The sequence below is a fragment of the Anolis sagrei genome, chromosome 5 (assembly GCF_037176765.1).
Source record: "Anolis sagrei isolate rAnoSag1 chromosome 5, rAnoSag1.mat, whole genome shotgun sequence".
NCBI lineage: Eukaryota > Metazoa > Chordata > Lepidosauria > Squamata > Dactyloidae > Anolis > Anolis sagrei.
In genome coordinates this window covers 73,928,854-73,934,853 of record NC_090025.1, presented here as the reverse complement: position 1 = coordinate 73,934,853, position 6,000 = coordinate 73,928,854, and positions in this window count along the sequence as shown.

Sequence of the window (6,000 nt, the reverse complement as noted above, 5' to 3'; positions counted from 1 at the left end):
GGGCAAGCAGATAATCTGGGGTCAGATCTGTTAGTCAGGTATTGCTGTGTATTAGCTAGAAATGGAAACTGCATGGGTTGAAATATGTGCAGAACATGTGTTCACTTCTGGTAGAAGCCACTGCAGTGTTAAAAGTAAGTGGGACTGGTCAGAAAGCTGTCTAATGCTGTGTCACACCCATGTGACAGGGTGACAAGTTTTTCATGTCACATCCTTTGTCCCTGAGCATGATGAGTAAGGACAGTTGCGACTATATAAGGAAGAGAACCATATTTTAGTTCTCTCTCTCTCTCTCTCTCCCTCTCTCTCTCTCATCACTTCTCTCTCAACTGTAATCATCATAATGATGTTCAAGAATGGAATGGGGATGTTGATCCGGTTCCTGGGCCGGATCTGGAGATGAGGGGTCACTTGGGCCTGAATTGAGTTTAAAAGAGAGGCTTGAGTTGCTGCAAGGGGATTCTCAATGTCCCGGGCCTGGGAAAGGCCTTTTGCCACAGTTCCTTGGTCAGTTATCTAAGAATGAAGCTGATTTGGATGTACCAGTGCAGGAGTTAATGAGACCTTGAACAGGAAAAGGAGTTTTAGTACACAGAGGCAGTCCGGGCAGCAATTAAGACGCTCAGCTCAGTTTCAGCAGAAATTAGATAAGAAACCAAAACTAAGAAAGAATCCGTTCCTAGCAGTTTGGGAGTCAGGAGTGAGCTTATAATGATTTGGCTACATATATTCCTTAATAAACTGCTTGCTGATTTTACCCAGCTGATGTGGTGTTTAAAGTCAGAGGTGATACTGTTCTGGAGTACGACACCCAGAGACTGCATTAGCACTGGCAGTTAAGTCAGAACAGATCTGAGCAACTTTTTTTGCAAAGAATCTAGCAGATCCCTTGCAATGGGCTGCTGATTGGTCAGGGATCCCTTATTGTGCAGGGTTTAAAAGTCCTCTAGCCACTCGGAACATCTCTCTTGGGCAGTTCTTTGCAGATGAAGATGCAACAAATGATTTTTCTGCTGCCTTCATTGCTACAGAATAGGCTCTTAAATACGCCCTAGCCCATGTTCGGTCAGTTTCACTATGAGTTTGGCACCAACTCTACTCTAGTCTCCATTTCACTTGCCTCATCGCTGCCAGCTCCCTAGAACACTAGGAAACTGATTTGGCTCTGCTTTGTGAAAGGAGACATTTGGGAGCAATTGTGTCAATTGCCCTGGCCACCTCTGTATTCCAGAGGTCTGCCAAAACTTCGAAGAGGCAAGAAAATCCCCAAGAATCACCTACCAAAGAACCCCAAGATCCATTAGGAATCCATCAGGAATCTATCAAAATCCATAAGCCTCATGTGGCGTACCCTCTAATTGGTCCTCCACCCCTGCAGTGGTTTAAATCCCAAGTGAGTCTAAACCTAACCAGGTAGTGATTGGTCCATGACAAAGGTACTGTGGACTGTCCCTCCACAATACCATCGCCATCATCCCGCTCTAAACAGAAGACCAGATCTAAGGTGTGTCCAGAACTATGAGTAGGGCGGCTGAGACCTCAGCTGACTCAGCTGAGAAGCAGACGTATGGGAGAGCGCTCCCAAGGACTGCAGGTTTTAAGGATTTATTTTTATTCAATAGTGCTATTTTATTTTATTTTATCAACTTTACCTAGATTAGATTACCCCAAAGGGAAAGGCTCAATTACAAGTCCTTGAAGCCCATGAAAGTTTTCTAAACTGAGCACTAGGAAAAAGGAAAAGAAGGAAGCATCTTGGCGTTAGCCCAGGTTCATTCCCTCAGCTGAAACATGCCAAACAGCCAAGAAATGAAGATTATTATTTTTTTGCATGGAAAGGAGATGTAAGTAAAACAAACCTTCTTCCTATGGCCAATAGATTTGAAATCTTGGAAGAAGAAACTCAGATAGAGCAGGGAATAGAACAGATAATGAAATCTCCCTTGTCTACCAGAGAGGAGCTTGAAGGAGTCCAGGATCATAAATTGGGATTCTTGCTGATGTTGCTTCTGTATGCATTTAGCCCAGATATCTGCTGCAGGGATCCTGAAATGAAGCCTAAAACTAAAACATGGGGAAACACAACAGTGTTTATGGGAAAGCAATGTCTTATAGCAGCACGAACTGTAATTTCGATATTCGATCAGCTAACAGGTATAAAAGATAAGCTGAATGAGTTAAAAGATGATATGGACACCCTTATGCAAAAACATGTCCCCCGTCCTTTTACTACTGCCTGTGTGAGAGCCACATATTTATGTCCAATATGCTGAGAATGAGCAAGTGGTTAAAGAAAATGTTAAAAGACTGAATAAAAAGTTGCAGCCCCAAAAGAGCCACCGTCTAACTTTTGATAAGATTAAGCACAGAGACTGGATAACTATTAAAGACACCTCGGAAGTAAACAACCTACCCCCTGTTCAATCCAACCGTTTATAACAAGCAAAGCAGATAGCCCTCAACATCTTTAAGAATAGACATAATATTGGTCGCTGGAACACCAGGAAAGCAATTAAAAATTCTCTCAGGAAACCCCTTCATTGCCAACAGGGGCAACTAGACCTAGACACTGTTGAATGGCTCCCAGGAGACCTTAATTAAAAGTCGATCCTCCTGAACTTCAAACAATCCACTATTTTTCTTACGTTAATTAGGATAAGAAGTTTTCAAGTCCACTATCAAATCTTTTCCATCAGAGTATTTTGTGATGAAGGGATCAATCCACTACTTCGTGATATGAGAGTCCCCAAGTTTGCTACCTCACCACCTGTGACCCTGAGGGAGCAAAAGAGTGGAAATCAATCTGTTTTATTTGAAGAAGAGGACCCCAAGCTAATTAAGGATGTTTTCATTGATGCCTTTGGCTCGTCCACAAGACAAGAGCAGAATAATATGTGGAATAAGTTGAAAATCCTGAAGAGGGACTTGATTATTTAAGAGCAGTACATGTGAAAAAGATCTTGGAGTCCTCGTGGACAACAAGGTAAACATGATCCAACAATGTGATATGGCAGCAAAAAAAAAATGCCAATGGGATTTTGGCCTGCATCAATAGGAGTATAATGTCTAGATCCAGGAAGTCATGCTACCCCTTTATTTTGCCTTGGTTAGACCACATCTGGAATACTGTATCCAATTCTGGGCACCACAGTTGAAGGGAGATGTTGACAAGATGGAATGTGTCCAGAGGAGGATGACTAAAATGATCAAGGGTCTGGAGAACAAGCCCTATGAGGAGCAGCTTAAAGAGCTGGGCATGTTTAGCCTGAAGAAGAGAAGGCTGAGAGGAGACATGATAGTCATGTATAAATATGTGAGAGGCAGTCATAGGGAGGAGGGAGCAAGCTTGTTTTCTGCTGTCCTGGAGACTAGGCCGCAGAACAATGGCTCCAAACTACAAGAAAGTTGATTCCATCTGAACATTAGGAAGAACTTCCTGACTGTGAAAGCTGTTCAGCGGTGCAACTCTCTGCCCTGGAGTGTGGAGAAGGCTCCTTCTACAGAGGCTTTTAAACAGATGCTGGATGGCCATCTGTTGGGATGCTCTGAATGCGATTTTTCTGCTTCTTGGCAGGGGGTTGGACTGGATGGCCCACAAGGTCTCTTCCAACTCTATGATTCTATCATTACAGCAGAGCCACTAATAGATCTTGTTTCACCAAATACTGATTATGATTATTCACTCACACTGAATAAAGGAGTGACTAATTACAAGCAGCCAAAGCAACGTAGTTGGGATCCCTTTGGACCCATAAAGGTACTTACAAATGAGAAGGAACCACCACTGGGACAGACGCAGAATAATATAATAATCATATCGCCATCCCTAACTCCAATGATGTTGAATAAAGCCCTGACAGGACAAAATCACCTAGAAGTTGACAACTCTGACCTAAACTCTCACGAACAGAGGCAGATTACTTTAGAGCCCTCATCGGAAAAGGAAGAGATGGAGGCAATTCACCAGGCACTCCCTCCTGATGAGACGTCATGGAATGAGAAAGAAGAACAACAATTGCAACCTCTGGTGAGGATAACTGGACATCCCCATAATAACTGGGTTTTTATGGATTGTATTGATAATATTGTATGAGATTTTGAATCAAATTGACTGTCTGTACCATTATGTCCTAACCCATTATGTCATATAGAACAGCCTGCTGTGGGGAAAATATGCAAATGGTCTCTTGGAATGTAGCTGGATAGAAGGCAGCGGTGGATAGTGAATTAGTAGGTTTCCTTTCCAAATTTGATGTAATAGCCACTCAGGAAAGTTGGTTAATTGGAGAGGAGGATCCAATAAAACTCCCAGGCTTTCAAAGCTGGAATGTACTGGCCCGAAAACTAAAAAAAACAAAGGACGAGCTTCTGGTGGACTTTGCATTCTCAGTAAGCAAGAGCTGCAATGGTCGGGTGAGAAACTATACATTGAGAATACATTTTCTCATCTGTGAATTCAGATACAAGGATTTTGAAGTCATACTAGTAAATGTATATATTCCCCCAAAAACATCCTTCTATTATAATACTAATCACTGAATTTGTTTAGAAGAAATAATGGATGAATTAACAACATCATATCCCCAATCTATAATAATATTATTTGGCGATTTTAATGCCAAATTAGGACCATCCCTCTATGATTTTGCTCAGAACAGATTTCCAAATGATTCATGCAGAATGGCGCTCAAGAAACAGCAAAAATAACAGTCCTGTCTTATACTTAGTCTCGCTAATTTTTAAATATAATCTTCAAATCTTGGGAGGAAAGGATAACTATACATATCCACACACACATTACTCAGCTAGCTCAAGTAGTATATTAGATCTCATTTGTTTATCAAGAAACAAAGTGGACCTTTTCTCAGAGATTACTGTATTTCCAAGAGGAGAAAGTGATCATCAACCATACAGTGTGAAACTATGGGGCAGTTCAGATTTAAGACCAAGTAACAGGGCTGATAAATGGTTCACAAATAATTATGAGCTGTCCCAAGACAAAAGATTAATATGACCAAGGTAGATACTACAGCAATAACAGATATCCTTAAAACAGAGAATGCAAAAAATTCAATCCAGCCACCTACAGCTGACTGGCCACTAGTTTCCAATTCATTTACAAACCTGTGCCACATGTTGAAGAAATATGTAACAACCAAATCTTCCATAAAAAATTATCAGACAGGTAGATAACCCTGGTTTGACACTGAATGCTAGCTGTTAAGAAAGAAACTGAAGTCAGCCATGAAACTTGCCCAGAAGTGTCCCTCCGCCCCAATACAAGGCAAGGTGTTGACCCTTAGACAGAAATATAAAAAACGTATACAATTAAAGAAAAAATATGCCACTGCAACTTGGTCTGGACTTGAATTAGCAGCAAAGAGCCATAATTCGGCTATATTTTGGCATTCTGTAGCAGGAATATTAAAAGAACGGAGATTTTCTCTTGATATACAAATTACAGCCAAGGATTGGGATAATTACTATCAAGGTTTATTTGCTTTAACAGAACCAATAGAGAAACAGCACTTAACCAGAGATTCATTATGCATGGAAGCACCTCCCCCTTGGCCACCAGTTTCAGAAAAGGTGATAAAGTGTATAATTAAAGGTTTAAAGAGTGACAAAGTACCTGGGGAAGATTTTTTACCAGCCAAATTATTTTAAAAAGATCCTGATTGGTGAGCTCCTCTTTTGGTAGGCCTATTTACACATAAAAACAATACCTGCCAGATTCCAGTCGGATGGAAGGTGGCAATAGTCATATTCCCATATTCAAAAAGGGAATATAAAGGATCACAGTAATTGCAGGCTCATTCGTTGAATAGATATTGTTGCCAAAATTTACGCTAGGTTCCTATTGAGCAGAGTCGAAAGCTGGGTAAACAAAAAAGGTATCCTTGCGGAAGCACAAGAAGATTTAGACAAACAGATCTACCATTGATAACTGTTTTATTTTGAATCATTTGATTGCTAAATACACCTGTAAGGGAAGACACT